The 24275-nt window shown below is 43.8% G+C and overlaps 1 long non-coding RNA gene across 2 annotated transcripts in view; it reads right to left on the bottom strand.

Moving 5' to 3' along the window:
• LOC135199991 (uncharacterized) overlaps positions 1 to 12645 on the bottom strand; it is a 37068-nt gene extending 24423 nt beyond the window's left edge. For both annotated transcript variants that reach the window (XR_010311166.1, XR_010311165.1), the window contains exons 1-2: positions 12406 to 12645; positions 157 to 199 (exon numbers count right to left, since the gene is read on the bottom strand). This is a non-coding gene — a long non-coding RNA (uncharacterized LOC135199991). The remainder of the gene's footprint in view (positions 1 to 156; positions 200 to 12405) is intronic.
• Between the last annotated feature and the right edge of the window lie 11630 nt (positions 12646 to 24275).

Here is a 24275-nt window from a genome sequence, read left to right as displayed (position 1 = left end):
ATTTTACAATAAATATGGCTAAAAGTTTGCAATAAAATATGCCTATGTAGTATACTTGTTCTACTGTGGTATCCTCTAAATTAAGCACTGGACATTAATCTGTAAAATGTATACTGTGACTTTACAAAAAATATGAAAAAGATTACTCGCACTTACTTCGATCTGCTGAACTGTCATGAGCTAGGGTAGACTGATGAAACTGAAACGAAAAATAAAACTCAAGGTTAAAAACCTGCCACCTAACAAGTCGAAGACAGTATCTGTATGAGAAAGAATACAGCTATAAAAATGAAGGTGGCTCAAACTTCTAAAACAATTACAGAGAAACATAACTAAAAAATGGGAGAGAAAACGAGTGTGGCATCTTTGGGCAATTTTAACTGGCCTACTGAAGTTCTGGAATTTCTTAAATATGTGTACCTAACCAAAAAGAACCATCTATCATTTTAGGATGTTCTTTCTTTCAATTCAAGTACAGTAAAATGATATAGGTAGCCTAGATACTTTAGGATAGGCAAGAGATCCATGGATACAGTGTCTATGTAGGTGAAGTTAAGGTTTTATATGTAGCCTTAGATAAAATACATGAGACAGATGATTGCATATTTTTGTCTAATCCCCACCTTTTGTACAATTACTAGAGATTCAAACATGCAACTTGGAATCTTAATTGTTCCCTTGTCTCAAAACCCTGCAATCCAGATGGAATCCACCTGAACTATTTCATTGTCTAGAAGGGTAAACAAATTTAGATTTGTTTTTTGCAGATAATCTATGGTCATCATAACACTGAACTTTTCTTATTCCATAAATCTCTATTAACACTGCTCTACATCCATGATGTTTGAATGTTTCTTTAAAATGATCAGGTGGTGAACCAAACCTAGTGAAGAAATGTATGCCAAAAAGGCAAACTCTTGGTGATCACAAAAAAAGTTTAGACTTTTACCATTCATGTCATTATAAATACCACTTAGTATGACACATTCTTATTAAAAGGCTAAGGGCCATTGACAATATCCCAATGCATCCACAAAATAGAACATAAAATAAAATAAAGATTTTTTTTCAAAAGGCTAAACTATATTTAAATATCTGAACTAGTTGCAGACATTAAAAAGGATGGCAAATGAATATTGTTTTACAACAAACACAATAGCAGCCTGTGGTATAGGTTAGGTCAGGTTAAAGGTTTGGGGGACCAGTACCCTAGCAGTGGGTTGACACATTGCAAGGTTAATATGGTTAACCTCTTCTGTAGACTATCTTCAGCAACATAATATCATGAGACAACTTGGAAATCTGCAAATCTGCAAAATATTGTACACTATTCCTTTCATGCAACACAACTAGCTGTGACTAGAAACCTGATCTTACACACACCTGCCTTATATCTTTTGAGTAAGTGCTGATAATCATTTCAGATTAAACAAAATTAATAAAAATTGCTGCTAAGTGGATTCCTATAGTACTGTTCAATTAAAATGTTCTGTTATATTCAGAACTCATAATAAATCCATGGTTTGGTTTTCAAGTTCTGAAAAACTAAAACAAATTTTTTTTACACTATATCAATCTTGATTTCACTACATCAGAAAAGCTACCAACCTGTCAAATTGTGAAAAATGTGTTTATACAGGTTAAAGCTACTACAAATGACCTGATCTTCATTTGCTATATACTTGACATGTTTCAAGTTGTATGGCCACTAGGTGATAATCAAGCTAGAACTTCTTTAAATGAAGGAAAAAATAGGAACATTCAAAATGTTGCCATCCTCCTGTTGTGGCATTCATCATAGTAATCAAGTGTAAACAGTTATCTCCCTTATGAGTTACATATCTGCTGAGTTCTAGCTATTCTATTCATTTTGTTCTTAAAATGAATCACTGGCTATAGCTACCTGCCTCTCACTCCAATTGTGTTACAAATTGCAGGGCTAGATTACTGGACGTAAACTAAGTCTAGCATCAATGCTGGTTACACAAACCTTTAACCATTCTTTAAATATCAACTCTCACCTAAACCTAAGGTGACTGTTTACACAACCATAACAACAAATATATATTACCACCAGAACTGACGAAGAAAGGTGTAAGGATCACTAATATACCAAACTCAAGCAATGACTTTGTCTTTACAAGTGTCATTATGTATCTCTCTCTTCTAATTTATAGTATGCTAATTTTGACTAGGCTACTTCAAAAGCAATGTAGTCTCCATGACATATCATACGTTGCCGAATATTTGTCTTGGGCTGTAAAGTCTGAGAAATAAAAATACAATATATATTCTATACTCGATCGCTCTTAACCTGAAACTAAAGACCTAAATGGCATTTATCTACTAAAAAACTGTACTTTCTAACAGTTTTTTCAACAAATGGTAAAATAATTCCTCTCAATGAAAACATGGTATTTTTATTATAAAATAAGGTTTCACACATACTTACCGAACAATTACATAGCTATACGCTTCTTACCTACGGCAGTCGAAATTCCAAATTTCTCGGCGCTAATTGGCGCTGCTGACGTGTAGGTGATACAAACCCCGCCCACTTTCGGGGTATCCCCCGGTACTACTGAGCTTTGCTGACAATTCGTTTAGCCGCCCCGTCCATCTGTGGGGAGGAGGCAGGGAGGGGCTTTAATCATTGTAATTGTTCGGTAAGTATGTGTGAAACCTTATTTTATAATAAAAATACCATTTTCACACATGAAACTTACCGAACAATTACATAGCTGAATCCACATTACCCGGCTGGTGGGTATATGGACTTTAAGTGCAAATAAGAAAAAAAAACTCACATTGCAAGAATGTTGTAGTACCTTACCTCGTGAGAGAGCAGCTGCAGGAGAATACTGCCTCTGGTCGGCGCTCTCATCACTTGTAGGGAACGTGGCAGTAGTGGCCAGGATCGTTCCTACTACTAGTGGGTATTCTGCAACCATGGAGGTTCACCGATGGTTGATCAGAATGAAATAATATGCGCCCCTTGCACTGGGCTGTGACCAGATTAAAATAACAATCAAAGACCATCACCTACACATAACCATAAAAAAAATAATAAACCAAACCCTACCATAAAAACTGGCGGGTACTCCTCGGTACCGTGTTACCCCCAGGCTTCCCAAAACTCGACCACCTTCTAATCAAAACGAAGAGATAGTCAAAAGGAAGGGAATTGGACCAAATCCCCCTATGCTTCCTTTCCCAACACCATGCCCATCACCGACAAAGGTCCTAAACGGACAACAATTATCAAACGTTGCTTCCACATCCTTCAGGTAATGGAGAGCAAAAACCGATCTCGACCTCCAGAACGTAGCTTGTAAAATAGATGCTAGCGACGTATTATGTCTAAAAGCCATGGAAGTCGCTACTGCCCTAACCTCGTGGGCTTTAACTTTACACACCTGTAGAGTCTGATCTCTTACTGACGTGTGTGCTTCCTGAATCACAGGCTCCTTAAAAAGAACGAAATTGCGTTCTTAGACATAGGACGGCTCGGATCTTTAACCGAACACCACAATCGGTTCGAACTTCCTCTCAATGCCTTTGTTTTATGAATATAAAATTTTAAAACAGTGCTCTCACCGGACACAAAGAACGTTCTGTTCCTCGTCCTCTTCTCCTTACTAATCCTGACAAGCTTCGAATGGAGAAAGAAAAACGAGGGCCATGGTCTCGAAGGATCTTCATTCTTCGCTAAAAAATCCTGAGTATAGGCACACACAGCTTTGTCTTGTGTAAATCCTATCTCTTACTCATTGCTTGCATCTCGCTGATTCTACCAGCTGAAGCTAAGGCGACTAAGAATAACGTCTTCTTAGTAAGATCCTTCAAAGAAGCCGAATTAAGAGGTTCAAAATTCGCTTTAGAGAGCCAGGACAATACCACGTCTAAATTCCAGTCCACTAAACCTGGTCTCCATTGTCCTAGTGGATCAAAAAGATTTAATCAAGTCGCTGATGTCCGAGTTATTAGATATATTTAAGTTTCTACTATGTTTAAAAACTGATGCCAACATAGATCTGTATCCTTTTATTGTCGAAGTCGATAACTTCCTAACGTCTCTCAGATATATTAGGAAGTTTGCTATCTCTTGTATAGAGGTTTTAGAAGAAGTTGTGTGACTTTCTCTGCACCAATTTCTAAAAACTCCCCATTTTGACTGATAGAGTTTGGCCGAAGAGGCTCTTCTACAGTTAGCAATAGCCTCTGCCGCTCTTCTTGAAAAACCTTTCGCTCTGACCAGGTCCCGGACAGTCTGAATCCTGTCAGAGCGAGATACGACAACCCTTGGTGATTTCTGTCGAAATGAAATGGGGCTGTTTGAGTAGCGATGGAATTTGTGGCAGAAGCCTGGGGAAGTCTACTAACATCCTCAGGAGATCCGGGAATAACCCACTCCTTTCTGGGCCAAAAAGGAGCTATTAGAGTCATCGTAACGTTCTGGTGACTCTGGAACTTGTTTAATACTTCTCTGATCATCGCAAATGGTGGAAATGCGTAAACATTCAGACCTGACCAGTCGAGAAGCATTGCATCCGTTTTCCAGGCTAACGGGTCCGGGACCGGAGAACAGAATAGAGGAAGCCTGTTGTTCCTGGACGTTGCAAAGAGGTCTATCGTTGGTTGTCCCCACAACCGCCATAGATCCTGACAAACTCTGATATCCAATGTCCACTCCGTCGGAAGAACCTGATGCGCACGACTGAGTTCGTCTGCTAAAACGTTGAGCTTCCCTTGCACGTACCTGGGGAAGAGAGTCACTTTGTGCGCATTCGCCCACAGAAGAAGATGCTCCGTCATTCTGTACAGGGAGAACGAATGTATCCCTCCCTGTTTTTTTATATATGACAGCGCTGTGGTGTTGTCCGAGAACACCGCAACTTTCTTCCCTTCGACTAGAGGGGTGAAACTTTGAAGCCCAAGAAAAATTGCTTTCAGCTCTTTTATGTTGAATTATAAGACCTCTCTCCTGCTCCGTCCAGATACCTGATGTCTTCTCTTTCCCCAACAGGGCTCCCCATCCTGAGTCCGATGCGTCGGCATAAAATTCTAGCTCTGGATTCGTTCTTTCGAGAAACAAACCCTCCTGAGCTCTTTCCTTATCCGACAACCACCAACGAAGATCTTTCTTGATTTCCTCGGAGATCGGAATAAACAGTCGAATCCGGTTGAATTTTCCGGTCCCAATTGGCCTTTAGGTAGAATTGTAGCGTCCTCATGTGAAGACGACCAAGTGTAACAAAAGTCTCCACCGAAGCGCGAGTCCCTAACAGGCTCATCCACTCCATGAGCCGTGCAGGACGAGCGGTTTAACAGCTTCCGTACAGTCGCAAGGAGAGGGAGTATTCTCCTTGGGGAGAGAAAAACCCGAAAAATTGTGAGTCCAGAATCATCCCCAAATATGGAATCCTCTGACTCGGTACTAACTGTGACTTCTCTAAATTCATTACTAATCCCAGTTGCTGTGTTAATATTAGTGTCCGATTTAAATCCCTCACACACTGGAGACTGGAGTCGGACCTTAGAAGCCAGTCGTCCAGATAAAAAGCAATATTGATTCCCATCAAATGTAACCATCGACTTACCGGGGCCAGGACTCGAGTAAATACTTGTGGGGCTGTCGAAAGTCCGAAACCAAAAAGCGCTCTGAACTGATAAACTCTGCCGTCGAAAAACGAAACCGTAGATATTTCCTGGAGCTCCGATGAATAGGTACATGGAAATATGCATCTTTCATGTCCAGCGATACCATCCAGTCTCCCTGGTCGAAGAGCTGACATAACCGACCGGTTGGTTTCCATACGAAACTTCGTCTTCAGAACAAAGATATTGAGAGCACTCACATCCAGGACCGGCCTCCAGCCCCCGATGACTTGGGGACAACGAAACAGCCGTGTAAAAGCCCGGCTGAGATGTCTTCCACTATTTCTATGGCCTTCTTGGTAATCAGGGCTTCTATCCTTTGGCAAGAGCCAAAGCTCTTTCTGATCCCTGCGAGTATGCTGTTAAGGCGATGGGAATACTCGACAGTGGTGGATCTTGCACAAACGGGATCACATAACCTTCTCTTAATACTGTGATCCCACTGTTCCGCCCCTCTTCGACTCCATTCCCGCCAAAACAGGCGGAGTCTTGCTCCTACATGTGTGTGAGGGTAAAAATTCCTACTTGTCCGACTGTCTCGAGGGTGGTTTCTTACTGGTTGTGGCCTGTGGACGCAAATTAGTCCTTGGTCTGGGATGCCATCTAGACTTTCCTCCGCGAAAAGGTTGCTTCTGAAGAGGTGACCCTTTAGCTCCTGTAGGTGGTGTCTCCTTGGGTACGTCGTGTCGACGAACGAGTCAATAAGTCGTTGTAGACTTTTTTTTTTTTCTCTAGATCTGCTAGAAACTTGCTGAATAACCTGTTCAGGGAATAAATGCGACTTACATAAAGGCGCAAACATGAGAGCAGACTTCTGGTTAGAAGTTACTCCTTGGAGGTGAAATGAGCACCAAAGTTCTCTTTTTAAGGACGCCAGAGTAAAAAGAGATGCAAGCTCCCCTGAGCCATCCCTGACTGCTTTGTCGGCACACGATAATACATCAAGCCAGTCTGTCGCCAAGCTATCTTTCCAGAGACTGACAATCCTCTATTTTCCTTGCTAATGCAGCAATAGTCCAGTCTAAGAAGCTGAAAACTTCTATTACCTAAATAGGTTCTTAATCAGGTGGTCGAAATCAGGCGAAGAAAAGAAAATTTTCGCCGACGAAAACGCTGTCCTTCTGTTAGCATCCACCAGACCTGAGAAATCTCCTTGGGCGGAGGCAGCGACTCCCAAAGAGGGCAATTCTCCGGTAGCATAAAATTTATTTATATGTCTTCTGTAACTTGGACGGTGGGACAGCGAAGGCGGCTTTACCAGACTCCCTCTTCTTCTCCAGCCAACTTCTCTGATTCTTTGAAGACTCTTTTCGCCGACTGCGAAAGCACCAGTTTAGGTAGACTCGCCGAAAGTACTTTCCTATCCTTAACAAAGGTAGAAGGAGGCGAAGATAGAGGAGCTGGCTCGAATTCCGTATAAGAAGCCAGCAAAAACTTCATTAAGTTGGAGTAAGCAGAAGCCGCTTTCGACTCTTGTTCCGACTGATCCTCCCCATCCGACATTGTCGACTGCTTGGCTTCTTCATCCGATTAAGACTTAACTTTCTTCAACGACTTAACTAAGTCCTGAAGCTGTCTCAACGGTTCCAAAAAAGCTTCTTCTTTGTTGTTCGCATCATCTCCCGATGGTGGGGCGCGAAGGAGACAACTTCCTTGATGAAAACTTGCGAGTCGCACTCTCTCTCTCGTTAGCTGGCGAACGAGTCGAAACTTTCCTTGTTTCAGTCGCGAGACAAAACCATGCGAGTCCGACACTGATACCTCGCGAGATCGTTTGCGAACAGCACCCGAACCTCTACTAGGCGAAAGATACACAGGGTTCTCCCAAATGCTACACGAGGGTTGAGGACTCTTTTCCCTCCCGCCCTCTCACAGTTGATGACGAATTATCCAATGGCACTGCGCGCCTTCCTTTTCAACGGGCGTGACCCTTCACTCCACTTCTTTCGCCTGGTATTCAGGCGAACACACCTCCGAGTCCGACGACAAACCTACACCAGACACATCTACACCTTTCCAGTGGTGTCTCTTTACAGAAATCGAGTCGAAATTCACGACTGAGTCGACGGCCGCCCGTGGGCAAACCCTCCAGTCTCCCTTCGACTCACGGTATGCTTCTCCCAGGTGCTGGGGAGCGGGACAGTGACCTCGGTCTAGAAGACGTGGAGGGACGGACAGCCGCCTCCTCGGATACGACACTTGCACTTTTCACTTCACCAGACTTAATCACAAATTCACGAAAGATGTACCTAAATCCATGACAGATTTAGCAAGCAGCTCAAATTTTCCTATCCATCTTATTTTCTAACTGGGCAATGGTGTCGGAATCAGAAGCATGGGGAACCTGAGCCGGAGTAAGGTGTACTGAAGTAGGAGGACTATCAATAGGAGAGACGTTTGACAAAATAGGAGAAGGAAAAAGCGGGCTTCTTTGCCTCTGACGGCAAAGGAGTTGACTCTAATCTAGCCCTACTATCAGCCCTAATGGCTGCCTTTCTTTTCCTATCTTTTTCCATCTTATCAAGATGAGACAAAAAACTCTTCCATCCTTGATCATCTAGATCTTCACATTCATTACATGTACGCTCTTTAGTACACTCTTGCCCCCTACAGTTCACGCACTTCGAGTGTGGGTCATAACATAACTTGGCTAATCTAGTTTTGCAGCCTTCACTGCAAAACCTAACGATGAACCTGAATCTGACATAACTCACACTAAACAGATGAATAAAGAAAGCAGCTAAGCCGTCACACAAAAAACAACCAAGAAAATTGTACTTCACCAAATCGGGTGTCAACAAAAATGGCGAACAGTTGACTGCAGCGAAATACACAGGTGTTTCACCGTGGGCGGCAGAAAACGAATTGTCAAGCAAAGCTCAGTAGTACCGGGGATCCCCGAAAGTGGGCGGGTTGTATCACCTACACGTCAGCAGCGCCAATTAGCGCGAGAAATTTGGAATTTCGACTGCCGTAAGGTAAGAAGCGTATAGCTATGTAATTGTTCGGTAAGTTTCATGTGTGAAATGAACAGTATTAATGGTCCAATGATATTAACTAAGTTTTTCATGAGCATTTGTGATAAATCCAAGGATAAACATTCAATGCCTTACTGTTCATTAGCATGGAAGACAATATTGGAAGATTGAAAAATATGCATAACCAGAATAATTAAAAATAAAAGTTCTTTGTAGTTCAACTGTGACGAACCTACCACATTAAACTTGTGATCATAAATAATCTGCGTAATAAACACTAATGAAAGAACCTGAATCATAAACATATTCTAAAAATTACAATGCACACAAGTTGTGGCTTTCAGCACTTGCGCTCCACTCAGGAACGACAGCCGGTGTCTTATAATGAATGCAGTTAAGGAGAAAATTTGGATTTGAATGCAGCAAAGGAGAAAATTTGGAGTTGTCTGAAAATAAAAGCATAGCTGGAGAATAAAAAAAAAATCAAAATTCTTGTTGACTAAATATGTGGTGAATCTATTACTTACACCTTGAGATCATTAAAAAGAGGAGCGAAACCAAACACAGCACTTTTCATTAGGCCTACATATTCTAACAAAACTTCACCAAGGTCTAGCCCTAAGAGAAAATGAGTCATGTGCTTTGGTTAAATGCCCTAATACTATAAAAGCATTAAAAGAGGCATTAATAAATGTGCACAAGAAGTACAAACAGGGAACTGTGAAATTTACAATTCCTACCCAAATTAAACGTTGGATAAATTTTAACAAAATGGCCCAATCTGTAAACTCTACTAGGCTCTATCTGAATCCCCAGCCCTGAACCTTTGCAAAATACAGCAGAGCATATTACAGAATCCTATATTAATAATTGCAATAATTCTACAGAAGAGCTCCAAACAGAGAGGTCGTTTATTAATAAGATTTTTTGACTGAACAATATAGAAAGGGGTGTATATAATGTAGTACTGGTGAGATAATTATATAAGAGAAATTTATGGAGATAATTTGAAAAATTTACCATTTTTTTTTTTTATGCTTTTACAATCATCTCCATGGGCTGGCACTAAACTCAGTATCCCCAAGAGCTTTTCTGTATAATAACCTAAATAATATATACAGTACAGGTTCAATCTGGGCTGCATTTTGTAAAATAAGATAAAGTGCCAATCTTGCTAATTAATACCTTGTTCTTCATTTTCTTTGCAAAAAAATAAGAAAAAAATGCAATCATCATTACACAATTTATGATGCTATAACTGGGGTTTGGCAAGATATCACCTTATCACACCAGTACCACAAGAATTGTACATTGGGCTAGGCTATCATCCAATAATCTATAGTCGATTCATATAAGGTAGATTCTTGCGCCTACGAGACGTTTGTTTGGCAGCCTCTGATTGGCTGGTACCGGGAGGTAGGCCGTTCGCTCATTGTGTCCCATTTTCGTCTGTGACTTAGAAAACATGCAGTATGTTTATATTTCTTCATTTATCTCACGTTTTCCAAAGATAATAAAGTTTTGGTCATACCAAAGGATTCGGTATTAATTGTACAACTAAATAATCTTTTCCTGAAACCAATTAGATAAAACACAAAGGAATTACAACGAGTAAAAGTGAAGAGAAAAAATTTCAATCTTTACACCTGTTTTTATTTATCATCGGATCTTTAATAAGTCATACGATCAAGATGAATTAAAACTTGTATTTTCATACAATAAAATCACCCTGAATACGCTGGTGCTTTCAGATTTTGGATGCGTGTAATATGTGAAGACAAAATGAAGAATATGTCTTATTATTTTGCAGCCGTACTTGACTCAGCCTGATAGGAAATCTATCTTTCTTGATTATTTGTTGTTTATTATTTCATATCACTCAAATAAGTCTCTGATGTCTCTTTCATTTGAAAATATATTCATAAAATAAAATTAGAAACAATATCTTGAAACAACCTGATTAAAGTTTAGGCTGAGTTGAAGAGTGTGAAGTCGTCTTTCCACAGAGTTCACTTCTTTCTGGATTGAATTCCCTCGGCCCGCATGTGTCTGAGCTAACGATGCCAGATGCATCCATCTGATTATTATTATTTTTTTCCTTATCAGATATGCCCAGACATACTATATGATATTGGATTTAAAATGTTCGACAGTTATAATGGAAATTCTGTGTATTTATTTTCAGAAAATGTAATAATATAACATGGTAAATATTGTCGAAACTGCAACCTTTTATATCGATAATTGGCAACTGAAATCTCTCGCTGAAACATGACGCCTTGCAGATCTCATTCTCTCAGCAATACCGTCAAACTTGAATCATTTACTGATGCAAAATAATAAGACATATTCTCCAATTTTCTCCTCACATTTTACACGCATCCAAAATCTGAAAGCACCAGCGCATTCAGGGTGAATTTGTAGTATGAAAACACAAGTTTTATTTTATCTTAATCGCTCGCGTTAATGATGCAAAATCCGATGATAACTAAAAACAGGTATAAAGAATTAAATGCTTCTCTTTTCACTTTTACTCGTTGTAATTCCTTTGTGTTTTATCTTATTGATTTCAGGATAAGATGACTTAGTTGTACAATTAATAGCCGAATCCTATGGTATGACCGAAATTTTCCTATCTTGAGCAAAGCGTGAGTTGATTGAAGAAATTTAAACATAATATTGCTAGTTTTCTAAGCCACAGTAGAAAATAATGAGACTGAGTGAGCGGCCTACCAGCCAATCAGAGGCCGCCAAACAAACGTCTCGTAGGCGCAAGAATCTACCTTAAATGAATCGACTATAGTCACTTTTACAAAAATGAGGGGAAATGCCTATAATAAAAACAAGAAATTTAAATCAAGATGGCCATCAGCAGGTTACTAGGTAGTAGGTACGTTGTTGTTTTTGGTCAGGTCATTGGGAAAACGTAAAAAAAAAAAAAAAAATCAATAAAGCACAATAAAGCATTTAGCCTAACATTCTGCATACAAAACTAAGCATGGCTAAGCCTAGGCCTATGTTTAAAACCAGATTTCATGGGAAATAACAAAATAATTCAGATTAGCCTACAGCCGACTTTAATTTAGATTTAAGCCAACACTGAATATGCATATAAACGATGTTTCGATCTCTGCATACAATTTGTTAGGCCTATGTACTCAACACCCTATGTTCGCCTACACTAACCTTAGCCAGGTAACCTAGGCCTCTATCTTGTCTTGTAATAATAGGACTACGGTTAAGGATGTAATTACATCTTCCGTGTGTAAAAGCAACACTGACTGAACCTAATCTAAAAGCTATCAAAGTGAAAGGCTTGGCCTAAGCTAGAGTGTTTCGTCAGGCTATTTCCGTGTAGGCCTACCTAGCCTATGCTGAGCCAAAGTAGGAACACCGTATTTTCTTACGAGTTCTACCCAAAACCCACCACTAGGATGTATAATACGACATAAAGCCCGGCACTAGAATGTAAAATAGTACAACCTCCAACAATAACCACAACCCCTGCGATGTTATTTATTCCCGGAAAATAAGAAAATTGGGAATTACCGAGTCACCCATCGAGCCCACATTATTCCGACGTCAAATAAGTACAACATCGAACTCATCACTGGGATGTAAAATACAACATCTGGGCCATCATCCGGATGTAAAATACAACATCGCACAACCCACAACCCCTACGATGTTATTTATAACCAGAACATCATCAAACGATGACAGGGGGAAAAAATACGGGCGCCCCCGAAGAAGATGTGATTTGGCTCACCTGGGCCAGTGGCTGCACTCTGTTCAGTTCCCCGTCGTGTAAAACCGATCTAAAATTCCCTTGAAACTGAGCACACAAGTGTCCGATTTGCCCCCCCAAACTATAATTACTGTCCACCGCCGCCCACTCCAACACAACCACAACAATAACAAACGTCTAATAATATGGCGTCATCGAAGGTCAAGTCACGTGACCCAGAGCCGTTAGTTCCTCCGGCCGACAACAGATGGTGCTGTGTGGTGTCTCTCTCTCTCTCTCTCTCTCTCTCTCTCTCTCTCTCTCTCTCTCCCTCCTCGCTCTCTGTGGCACTATCGCGGTGTGGGGCTCCTCCTGGCTCACTTTTGAATAAGTTCTTTCTCGTTTCTTCTTATTTATATGTAACCCCCTCATTCGTTAATAACGAATTTGCCACTACATAAGCATTCGCCTTTACAATATGCTCTTTACTGGCACATGTTCCATCGCATTGTATTTCTTATTACCACCTTTTCAGAGAATTGAGAAGCAAACTTCCCAGAAAATGAAAAGGAAGGGGAGGTCAATTATGATATAATATAAAAGACATGAATCCGTTTATACAACATTTCACGGGGATAGTGGAAAATTCATGATATATATAATGTAATGCGATGTTTTAAATGACTACAATTTAGATGCAAGCAAGACAAATGTAGGGTGAACATGAATGTGCAGTATGGCAAATGAGACAACCTAGTACACTCTACACAAAATAGGATACCTATGCTTGAAGGACAAAGTGACTGTTTTTGAAGAATATCACGAATCAAAGCGCCGCCTTTTGAATATTAACTAAGTGAGAAGCGCAATTAATGAAAGACGATAACAATGACAAATAATCTTGTCGAGATAAGGTGTTTTTACTGACAAAAGACCGCGATATGTATACTGACACAAATGACAGATAGAAGATAAATGAAATGTTACCGACCATACAAGGAATTTATCATATACTAAGATTTATAAATCATACTGAAGTGTTAATGATAATAAGAATAGGCCAATTTTGACCACCAAATACAAATGCTGTAGATTTAATAACAAAATAGAAGACCATCTAAATACTTCTGAATTGGTCGTGTTTCGTCTGATGAAACTGTAACTTTTAACTTTATAGAAGCTGTTGCATAGACCATATATGAGGGTCGACAGGAGGACGTAATAACAAAGGACAGAAGTGATTAAAATGGCAATGATGATTTCACGATCAGTAAAACAAGATTTAGCAGTTTGTGTTTTCAGAGACATATATGACGACGCTAAATGTTATAATGATCATTACACTTCCTGGTGCAAAGAAGAAGAAAAGTCCAGTACTTGGTTGGTATTGCCAGTAAATGTAGGTATATGTTTGGGATAAAGTGAATGTAGTTATTATAACAGTGGCATAATGTCGTGCACTTATAGAACTTTAGAAATTGAGCATCGTGGTGAAAATTTATCTTTTTAAGCGGCAGACGATCATACGAGCGGCACAACTGAAAGTACTGAATTTTAGAGTGATATCGATTCTGTTGTAAACTGCTCAGGTTTCAAATATTTCTTGGGGAAAGATGGCTCTTAACTTATAATACAAATCCCCTATCAAATGCACTATCTTGTATTGTTACAAGCTTAAGTGACATCAAAGATCAATTTTTAAAAACATTTTTTTTACAATTCCTTCTCATGTTAAAAGGTAGACCTATATTCTATGTATTTCACTTGGAAATAGATCACGTGATAATGCTGTTTATCTTTATATAATAATTACAGGGGAAATTTATTGATATAAAGAGATGCATCTGCTGCGAATTCCATTACTTATATACAAAGAACACAGTCGATGCTACTTACAACATCACCACTTTCAAAGCTAGGCTCATCGACCTCGAATCTCCTTTTATGGTTGCACTGTATACTGAGAAATGCTTTCCCATCGCCTACTGTCATTTCCTTCATTTTGCTCTCGAAATCTTTACAGTTTCTTTCTGCAGCTAATTTATTTTCCGCTTGCCCATGTTATTTTCTCATTCACACGTCAAAATTCTTTGTTTGGGGAGTGATGCTGAGCAGTTTAGTTCTACAAAATATGTTACCCATGGAGCTTCTAAACACTCTTATTTATGCCCCTTTTCTTTTCTCTGTCGATGCTTTTGACTCCGAGAATTTCCAGTGTTTGTTTATGTAAACTTTTTTCCTCGATTTTTCCTGGAATATTCTTAATTTGGTTAATGGCTCAATCTTTCTTTCTGGGAAGACACCAGTTCAGCAAGCTGGAAGATAATAATAACAGCGCTCCAATAGTCTAAGCTTCTATCCATAGCTTTGACTTCAACTAATTTTAGAGAACTATAGACTCTGTTAAACTCTTGTCGATTTCGTCATCTTCAAAATAGTCAGGCTTCTTTCAGATTACCAGAATACCCTTTGAAGCTCATTGAGAGATTGTTTGGATGTAATTCTAGACGTCTCTCGATCACTGGTATGGTATATTGGTTTATTAGTTAATCCTTTTGCCAATTATTCTAAACATTATTTTGTAAATGCTTGCTAAACCACTTCATATCTGGTGTTGCTGATGGTACTACATCTTTTTCCTTTCTCGTTTCTACTTGTGCGCTTCCGGGATTCAGTGGCTTATCTTCTTTATAACTGAATCTCTCTAGTTGGTCTTTTTTCCATTATGCCTGTTTTCCCAAATGGTTAAATTGTTAGGGGCAGTTGGGACGGGCAACAAGAGGTCCTGTTCTTGCCCAGGGCCGAAAAAATAAGAAAAAGGCAGAAAGGAAAGGGGGCTCTATAAACCGTATTGATATGGAACAAGCCCACCAAAGTGGCCACTGACTTGAAATTCAAGCTTCCAAAGAATATTATGGTGTTCATTAGAAAGTAGTAACAGAAGGTAACAGATAAACAGACAGAAGAGACTAGTAATTGGAAAAGAAAAAAAATAAATGGACAAATAATGAAATAAATAAACAGATACTGGTAAAATGTAATGAGATTATAAAATACACACTGTTAACAGTCATTTCACGTTGGTCTATTCCACGTGGTCTATTCTTGCTCACAGCTGTGGCCCTCAGGATTTCCTTTAATTAAAGAGAAAAATGTCTAGTTCCTGAATACGCTATTTCGAAAGAAGAAGAAGAAAAACAGACCTTCGGGGAAAGAAAGAAAGAAAGAAAGACAGAGAGCGAGAGATTTCAGCAATTTATAACACCAAGAGACAAGACATAATTAAAATTCAGAATCTTTCCTGCTATATTTCGATAAACCAAAATATCTCTCGTGGAATATAGAAAATCAACGAAAAATCGAGAGTGAGAGAGAGGAGAGTATATGAACTGGATACCTCAGATATGGATTTCAGTTTGAAGAAAATGTGGCCTTATCTGGCCTTGGCAGTAGCTGTTATTATGACGTTGTTGTCCAGATGTTGTTGGAAATCCGGAAGAATAGTGATGTTGTTTGGTGTGGGTGCCTATTCGCTGGCGAGATTTCTCTCCTGACTGATAATGATGGAGCTGAAGAGCCTAAGGAAAAGGAACTGAACGAGAGAATTGCTGGCTTGCGAGAAGCCATCCAATGCCAGAGAGAGCAGCGTGTGCACTTGGACAGGACAATAATTCTTCAGCTACAAGAGAGGCTCGACTACCAAGAAGAGACGCAGAAGGCGGGTGGAAGGGAAGAACGCGTTGGTGAAATGCAGATGACTCAGGAGGTGTTGCAACAGCAGGCCTTGCAAGAGAGGGCTCACTCGCTCGAAGCTGGAACGATAAAGAGAAGAGGGAGAAACGGCAGCTGGAAGACAAGATGGTCAAGATGGCCGAAGAAAACCAGCATGTGAAGAACAACGTGAAGGAATTGTCAGAGGACGATGCCCTTTGTGAGAGATAAGGAACTGTCTGGGCAGTGGTCAGACGTAAACCTGCCTGCTTGAGGGGCTCGAGAAACTGCTATGACAGAAGGAGAAAGACAAGTGCAGGCTATTGATGGCAGAAGCGGCAACGGATAGCGAGGCTCATCCAGGAACAAAAAGACTCAAACGAAAAGTGGAATCCGACAGGAAAGACTTGGAGCTGAGGGTTGCAGCGCTGCAGAAAGGCTTTGGAGGACCTCTTGGAAGGAAAAGCGTGGGGACTCCAGTGTAAAGTTGAAACAGCGAAACTCAAGAGGAAGGAGCTGGCATGCCTCTAGAGGAAGGAAATAGTGGCCTGGAGTCGCTGAAGAAGAAGGCCGGTGTCCAGAGCGAATGGAACGACCAGATGGATGATGAGGTTGAATGGCTGCGAGGAACGAAGGAGAAAATGGTCTCTGATTTGAAGAAGCTCCAGGAGAAATAAAGACGAATGGAGGAGAGCAAGTGAAAAGTGCAGAAGCTTGTGTGGATGTTGAAGAAATGGCATGATGAAGACTGCACTGACCTCATTCAGACGGATATGTGGAAATTTTGAGGAAGATGTTTATTTTGTAATAAGTTTGTTTTGTTAATCGTTGAAGGAAATTTAACTAGAACGGGAAATAAATATGTTAAAATGTTTTCCTAGAGTTTGATTAATTGGTGGATGGAAAAGAAAAGGGGGGAATATAGAAAGGGTGAAAAAAATGTGGGGATTTGTGTAGGTGCCAGGAGTAGTAAAGAGGATTAGGAGAGCCCAAGAAATTGAGAGGATTCGAGTAGGATTAGTGGAGGTGCCAGGAGAAGAAGAGAGGATTAAGTAGGATTGGTGGAGTGCAAGGAAAAGAACTTGAAGATTCAGAGGAATCCCAGGAGGAAATTGAGAGGATGCAGTGGCATATTCTGGTTCTAAGGTACAGAATAGCTATTATACTGTGCAGAGACTGGCGGGCGAGGCCCGCCGAGCATCCCGGGACGGGGGGCGGGCTGGCGTCCGCCGAGCGTCCCGGGCTGACGGGCGGGCAGGCGTCCGCCGAGCGTCGCGGGACGGGCGGGCAGGCGTCCGCCGAGCGTCCCGGGAACGGGCGGGCAGGCGTCCGCCGAGCGTGGGCCCCGGGACGGGCCTGGGGCAGGCGTGCCGACCGCCGAGCGTCCCGGGACGGGCGGGCAGGCGTCCGCCGAGTTCGTACGGGACGGGCGGGCATGCGTCCGCGGGCCGAGCGTCCGTCCCGGGACGGGCGGGCAGGCGTCCGCCGAGAGTCCCGGGACGGGCGGGCAGGCGTCCGCCGAGCGTCCCGGGACGGGCGGCAGGCGTCCGCCGCGGTCCCGGGATGGGCGTGCAGCCCGTCCGTGAGCGTCCCGGGACGGGCGGGCAGGCGTCCGCCGACGCGTCCCGGGACGGGCGGGCAGGCGTCCGCCGAGCGTCCCGGGATTCGGGCGGTTAGGCGTCCCGCCGGAGCGTCCCGGGACGGGCCGGGCTGGCGTGGCGTCCGCCGCGGGTCCCGGGACGGGCGGGCAGGCGTGGGCCGCCGGCGGTCCCGGGATGGGCGTGCAGGCCCGTCCGTGGAGCGTCCCGGACGGCGGGCAGCCCGTCCGTGGAGTTCGTCCCGGGACGGGCGGGGCGGGTCAGCAAGTCGTCCGCCGATTGTCCAAACAGGGCGGGCAGGGCAGGCGTCGCCGCGGGTCCCCCGGGAACGGCGGGCAGGCGTCAACCGCGGGTCCCGGGAACGGGCGGGCAGGCGTCCACCGGCGAGCGTCCCGGGACGGGTGGGCAGGCGTCTGTCGTGGGTCCCGGGACAGGTGGGCAGGAGTCCGCCGAGCGTGGGCCCGGGAAGGGCGGGCAGGGCGCAGAGAACGTCCCGGGACGGGCAGGGAGGCGTCAGCCAAGCGTCCCGGGACGGGCGGGCAGGCGTCCGCCGAGTTGTCCCGGGACGGGCGGGCAGGCGTCCGACGAGCGTCCCGGGGACGGGCCGGCAGGCGTGCCGTGCCGAGTGTCCCGGGACGGGCGGGATTGCGGGTCCCGGGACTGGCGGGCAGGCGTCTGCCGAGCGTCCCACCCGGGAGGGTGGGCAGGCGCGGGGCGCCGGCGTCCCAGACGGGGCCGGGCAGGCGTCGCGAGTGTCCCGGGGAGGGCGGTGGGCAGGCATCCGCCGAGCGTCCCAAGGACGGGCGGGCAGGCGGGCGTCCCGGCGAGCGGGGTCCCGAGCGGGTGGGGCAGGCGTCTGCGGGGAGAGTCCGGGAACGGGCGGACAGGCCCCGCGGAGCGTCCCGGGACGGGCGGCAGGCGGGTCAGCCGCCCGGGTCCCGGGAGGTCGGGCGGGCAGGCGTCCGCCGAGCGCCCGGGACGGGCGGGGCAGGCTTCCGCCGAGCGTCGGGACGGGGGGCAGTGTCCGCCGAGGTCCCCGGGACGGGCGGGAGGCGTCCGCCAGCGGGTCCCGGGACCGGCGGGCACGGAAGTCCGCCCCGGGTCCTGGGACGGGCGGGAACAGGCGGTCCGCCGCGGGTCCCGTGACGGGCGGGCAGGCGTCCCGCCGATCGTCCCCGGGGGGACGGTAGCGGGCAGGCATCCGCCGAGCGTCCAGGGAGGCGGGCAGGCTGCCCGACCGAGCGTCCCGGGACGGGCGGGCAGGGCTCCCGCCACCGCGCGTCCCCGGGAGGGCGGGGGTGCAGGGGTGTCCCGCCGAGGTTCGTCCCGGACGGGCGGGGCAGGCTCCGCGAGCGTCCTGACGGGGGGGGCAGGTCCGCCGAGCGTCCCGGGACAGAGGCGGGCAGGCGTCCGGCGGGCCCGGGACAGGCGGCAGCGTCCGCCCCGGTCCGCGACGGGCGGGGCAGGGCAGTCCGCGCGGTCCCGTGACGGGAGGGCAGGGCGTCGCCGAGCATCCCGGGAAGGGCGGGCGGGCGTCAGCCGAGAGGTCCCGGGACGGGCGGGCAGGCGTCCGCGAGCGTTCCCAGGGACGGGCGGGCAGGCGTCCGCCGAGCGTCCCGGGACGGGCGGGCAGGCGTCCGCCGAGTGTCCGGGACGGGGGGGGGCAGGCGTTTCGCCGTGGGTTCCCGGGGAGGGCGGGCAGGAGTCCGCCGAGCGTCCCGGGTCGGGCGGGCAGGCGTCCGACGAGCATCCCGGTCGGGCGGGCAGGCGTCCGCCGCGAGTTTTCCCGACGGGTGGGGAAACAAGTGTCCGTCGAGCGTCCCTTGACAGGCCGGCAGGCGTCTGCCGCGTGTCCTGGGACGGGCGGGCAGGCGCCGCCGAGCGTCCCGGACTGGCGGGCAGGCTGTCCGCGAGCGTCGGGACGGGCAGGGCAGGCGTCCGCCGCGTCACCCAGGACGGGCGGGCAGGCGTCCGCGAGCGTCTCGGACGGGCAGGCAGGCGTCTGCCGAGCGTCTGGGACAGGCGGGCAGGCGTCTGCCGAGCGTCCCGGGGAGGGAGGCGTCCGCCGAGCGTCCCGGGACCGGCGGGCAGGCGTCCCCTGCGGGTCCGGGACGGGTGGGCAGGCGTTCGCCACGGGCCACGGGCGGGCACTCTAATGCTGAATGCGAACGAGTGTTCAGTAAAGTCAACCTCTTTAAAACTAAACAAAGAAACAGAAAGAAAACAAGGACAGTTAATGGGCTTTACTCTCTGCTAGTTGCATCAAAGGTTCAGGAGGGTATCAGTGTTCATTTTACTCCTGCAAATGATATGTTTCCAGAATAAATAATCATGCTCAGTTATTCCGGAACGTCAGAGAACATGAATTTGATTAGGAAGAAGATTCTTAAAGATATACTTTACAATTATTATTGTTATTAATTCCTTTATCATGGGATAGGTATCAGTACCAGTCATGTTTAGTTATAAATATTTATTTTAAATTACTACTCAGTGATGCTATTTTGATTTTCGATGTTTTGGGGTGTTCAAAGATATGTATGGGTGGGCCTATCAACTCACATATCTTCGTGTTAATTCGTTATCAGTTTAGTTTACATTATGGAAAGAAGTGACGTTCTAAGCTGTATACTTTTTTTCCACAGTGTTAATACAATATAGTAATAATTTGTCTATAAACAATTGTTTGATAACATTAACTAATTATTCATAATTCCTTTTTTTCGTTTTTGTAGAGAGAAATGTTTCATTTGTATTTTCTTCTTAATTATATATGTAAATTGCAAGATATTAATGACTACAAAGAAATCATACATAAATTCATTATTTTGTCAAATTATAAAAATGTGTTAAATATCAGAAACATTGTGAGATAATAATTACGATAAAATCTACAATTTTGTACGATATTTTTTACTGTAAAACCCTTAATTTTGAGGAGCCAGTACGATGCCACTCTCTCTCTCTCTCTCTCTCTCTCTCTCTCTCTCTCTCTCTCTCTCTCTTTAAACCTATCAGCTCAGATTTAAGAGTGTATGTAGATGAAGAACGTATATAGTATCTTCAAGGCACAACTTTTACCTTCTTCTATCTTCCCTGATAGCCAAGTCGTACCAATTTGGTGAAAATATAATGGAGCCTCTTCTTACTATCTGAAACACGTACATCGTTCGAAGGTCTTAGTATCATTTCAAAACATTATAAGTCATGAATTCATGTTATGAATTGTTTTCAGCCCATGCAGTTACTCAAGCTGTATATTGATCTTATCTGTCCATTTCCGAATATTGTGCTTCTATTTTGGCTCTCCTGAACAAGATTGAGCCATAAAGCAACCACTTAAGCAACGGACCTTCCCATTTTTCTTTCTGGTGTGAGAGTAACTCACTTTGTTGCAGATTAACCTTGTGCCTCCCCCACCCTCCCTCCCCCTACCTCTCTCTCTCTCTCTCTCTCTCCTCTCCCCTCTCTATCTCTCTCTCTGTTTGTGTTTGCTAGCTATGGGTACGCCATTTGCTTCATTTATAGGGGTTAGGATGTTTACCAACCCACAAGGGAATCAAAATGTAACCTTATGCATGATATTTGATATTTTGGGACTGATAGTAGGCGCCAGTCATACATGCAAATACGTTTATTAGTACCTGTATGATTTTAATTTACGTTTATAAATCACGAATGAAAAAAGTTTATTCTTTAAAAAATCACGGAATCTGCCTATGTCCTCATGTAATTCTACGAAGACCTTGGTCAGTACGTATAAGAAAAAAAAAAACAAAAAAAACTTGGCGGTTTCTCCCAACCCATCTCTATTAACTGTGTATGGGATACGTGATGTTTATTGGTTTTCATGGCTTTTCCTATTTTCTTCTTACTTAAGATTTTATGAATATTTATTAGTCTTAAATTCCCATATGACCTGCATAGTCAGTACTCCAACCAAAAGAAAGATTCAATGGTCATTGATATTTCCAAATGTTTTAGCAAGATGTCGGATTGGTAGAAGACTTGATTGGTACCACTGTGGGAAAAAATAACGTACGCGTTACTTTAGTATCTTAATAAATACAGCATCATACTCGGTGAAATTGAAACTAATTAAATCATATGAATTTACAGCATAACACAGGCAGGGACAATCATAGATCATAATTGTGTAATAATAATTCTTGAAATATTTTACAAAAAGTGGTCAAAGACGAATGTTTTTTTTTCCATGACGCGTTTAATGTCCAGTTTATGGACCAACAAATCTAAATTTATTTTACAGGTAAAATATACGAAAAAATTACTAGTCTTTTGTTGCACTTATGTGTGTGATTTATAGATTATACTACACATTTTTCCTTAAACACAGAGAGCTATTGTTCACGTACTGTGTTCGCTGAGTTGCTGTTTGCAAGAACAGTTTGTGCTTCTCGTTCACTTCACAACATGGCTGTGTTTTATGGTTTTAATGCTATAAGTGTAGACATAATGCGATATTATTATAACATTACTCTGATTACATGACACTGTAACTTAATATCAGTAATTGATGTTGTCTGCTTTCCTTATTCTCACCTAAAGAATGCTGCTAATTAGGATTTCATATTTGATGTGTTTGAAGCTTAATCGATGTTCGTGAATAAATCACAGTGGTGGAAAATAAGGTAATGTAAACATAGAATACAACGAAAACAGCGTAAAGATAGAAAAAAAGAAGAGTATACTCATATATATGTTAAAATATGGTAGGGATTTATGAATACCCAGAGTCTTTAGCATGTGTTTGCTAGCATATTAGCCGATGAGACTCTGCGACACCATTATATAAGAATAACAAACCGATTTGTTCGTTCGTACATCCATTTGAATCCCCGATTTCACTGACATCACAAATCCCGATAAATTGAGGCGCGACAATGTCAGAGGCCGAAGAAAATGGCAAAGATGTGACAGACGAGGGAGAGGAGAAAGGGATAACGATGGTCGACGTTCTAAATGAGGAGGAAGAGAGAGAACTGGACGCAGCTGCCGTCTTGGGAGGCTCAGACGATACCAGCTGCACCTACGATCTTGTAAGTTCTCCATGGAGCATGGTGATTTCTCCCCCTTGCTTCGTTATTTTCTTATGGCTGGAAGCCGTGGTGACTTTAGGAACTTATATATTGCCATTATTCCCTGTTTGTCATTTAGCGCAAGTATGTCGACCCTTAGGTTATTCTCCGTGATCTTCAACCTAACCTGCTGCCAAGGTACCTGTTAGGGTAAGAATGACGTACCTACCCCAGGCAATTCTTTCAGGTTAAGGATTCGTCTCATCCAACCTACCATGGCAGGCCTAGCAGGTTTCGGACAGGATAGTTATAGGATAATTCTTCCGAATTCTAACATTAATTATGACCAAATACCCTGTGCTGAGGTAAGTTTTAAGCAACCATTGGTTAGGTAGACGAGCTGTGGTCAACTTTTTAGGCACAAGATATTGTTATGGCAGCCGTATCTCTGATTGTGATAGGGGGAAAAACCAGAGACTACCAACCCTTATCACGGTGGACAGGTCTTAGGGTAGAACACCACGGCAGGCCAACCCTCATCACGGTGGACGGGTCTTATTCACTCGATATTTAGTAATTGGTGAAACAAGAATACAATTACAACTCCAAGCATACCATTTAAAAGACTGAAGTTTCGTCAACATAATGTGATATACTAGTATGAAAGCCCCATACGAACTAAAATAAGCATGTGACGCTCTTCGTGTTTTCAGTTTTGAAATCCAATATGGCGGCTATCGTGGGATGTACAGGTCCTGATCAGTGACGAAAATCGTCTTTCCCAGCCTTCCCAGCAATCATTTGAACAATGTTAGCGTAAATAGGGATGTAACGTTTATTGATCTTACTCAAGATTGCAGTTGTAATCGGCACAATAAAACAACATTTTGTTGCCTATATTACTGAATGTATGAAACTTTTTATTCCCGTGGTCATGGTTTGAACTGAATTCATTCTCACCTTGTAATCGGTGGTTTTTATCCTTACTGAAACTCCACAGTGCTTATTTGATTGTTAGTAGATATTGGTACGGCAGTGATTTGCGCATGCGTCAATTTCAGGCTTCCTGCCATACAAATAACAGTGTAAAGGGGGTATGTCAAATTTTGTCAGTGGCGCTATTGACTTGCTGTAAGTACGGCAGTTTGCTAATCATGCAGCAGTTGCCGTACACTGTTGCTAAGAGCTATAGATACAGCACCAGAAGATCAGCGACAGTAGTAGGGTAAAAAACCGCATGGTACAGGGGTGGACCATGTACGATCAATGTGTACAAGCCCAAGAAAAGTACATTATAACGCGTCCTGGCACTGGAGTAGAGGTCTTTAGCTCCGTTTCTCACCAACAACAAGTTGCGTCTGATGCCCATATCCGATGTCAGGACGCGTTATAATGTACTTTTTTTGGGGTTGTACACATTGATCGTACATGGTCCACCCCTGCACCATGCGGTTTTTTACCCTAATAATAGTAGAACTGAATTGTTTCGCTGAACATGTTCAATTCAAAATGTTAAAGTGGAAGCACCATACTGTAATCACCAAAGCACCAAAACATTTTGACA

The sequence above is a fragment of the Macrobrachium nipponense genome, chromosome 26, assembly GCF_015104395.2.
Source record: "Macrobrachium nipponense isolate FS-2020 chromosome 26, ASM1510439v2, whole genome shotgun sequence".
NCBI lineage: Eukaryota > Metazoa > Arthropoda > Malacostraca > Decapoda > Palaemonidae > Macrobrachium > Macrobrachium nipponense.
This window is presented reverse-complemented; position numbering and strand designations above follow the sequence as displayed.